The sequence below is a fragment of the Tiliqua scincoides genome, chromosome 8, assembly GCF_035046505.1.
Source record: "Tiliqua scincoides isolate rTilSci1 chromosome 8, rTilSci1.hap2, whole genome shotgun sequence".
In the NCBI taxonomy this organism is placed as follows: domain Eukaryota; kingdom Metazoa; phylum Chordata; class Lepidosauria; order Squamata; family Scincidae; genus Tiliqua; species Tiliqua scincoides.
The window spans coordinates 27,815,537-27,816,916 of NC_089828.1; the positions used below are offsets into that span (position 1 = coordinate 27,815,537).

The following is a 1,380-nucleotide window of genomic DNA, read 5'->3' on the forward strand; positions in this document are numbered from 1 at the left end:
GCCAGAGCTCCTCTCTGCGTTCCTGTGTCAAAATGGAATTCCCAAGAGACCCAAAGGAGGCCGAGTCACTCATTTTCACACCGGCTGAGATGGATGCCTCACACCTGATTACAGCAGTGCTGGGGAGACTCTGTCCCAGGATTACAGTCAAGGCCATTTGCTGTCTTAACTAGGTGCAAATGTTGTGAAGGGATAATCTTGCAGGGAGGGTAGAAAAATTCACAGCCTTCTGTACTTGCTTGCTCTGAAAAGTGAAGGCAGAGTTCAAAAGAAATCTACCAAGTTAGTTTATTCGGTGCTAAAAGAGACACCAGATACCGGCCCTTCATTAGGCCCCCAAGGTTTTCTGATTAACTGGCCGTACTGGGTTCACGATGGGCTCGCGTGTGTGTGTTGTGGTGCTGGGCAGGACTTGGGCAAGTTTCTGGGTGTGCAACATCAAGTGTTCCCATTCTTGATGTCTGAAATGGGGAGTGGGCTAGGTCAATTTGACCCCCCTCCCATCATATGGATTAGGTCAATGTCCTTAAGCCTCATTTTGTCAATTGCTGAAATCAGAGTGACTCACTCTCAAAATGAATTAAAACGTGTTGGATTGTAAAGCGTTGACAAGGTATTGTTTGGGTTTGTTCCCTTTTTTAATTGGTGCAATATTAGGTACTTGATGGATAAGACATAGAAAACAAGTTAACAATATTAACATATGAGCACCATATGACCTCTAGCAGTGTTTCAACAACTGTTACCCTGCACATGCCTGATCTCGTCTGATCTCAGAAGCTAAGCAGGGTCAGGCCTGGTTAGTACTTGGATGGGAGACCACCTGGGAATACCGGGTGCTGTAGGCTTATACCAGAGTCTTTCCAGACTGAAGGTTGCCAACCTGAGTGTTTCAGCCCAGTCCTACCTAACTTCCCGCATGGTGATGCAACAGTGCCAATGCGCCCCCTACTGCATCCCATAGGGGAGTTTCGGCCTTGGGAGACCTCTCTGAGGTAAGGGAACATTCATTCCCTTGCCTCAAGGTAAGCTCATGCCTGGTCGCTGGGTCTACTCATACCTACCCCAGAGATATCACTTTCACAAGTCCACATGAAGGCAGATCGGGCCTGGGAAGGGCTGCAGGATTCAACAGGCTCTGCTGCCACTGCCCTTCCTGAGCATGATCCGCCCTCCTTTCTGCCCTGTCGCATTATCATTCCGTTCTCTCCCTACCCTGTTCCACCACCTTCTTGCCTCCTTCCCAATCCCTGCATGGTCATACGTCAGGTGGCGGGCATCCCTGGTCCATCACCATGTGGACCTGGCTGCTCACCGCGTGCAGTGTTGTCACACTCTCTGGAGTTGTTGTTGCATTTACGACAGCTAGAAAGCACATTA

General features: G+C 49.3%; 1 pseudogene; it reads left to right on the forward strand.

Annotated features, from left to right (window-relative positions):
• The first annotated feature begins 731 nt into the window (after window positions 1-731).
• On the forward strand, window positions 732-848 carry LOC136659560 (5S ribosomal RNA; annotated as a pseudogene).
• The last annotated feature ends 532 nt before the right edge of the window (window positions 849-1,380 follow it).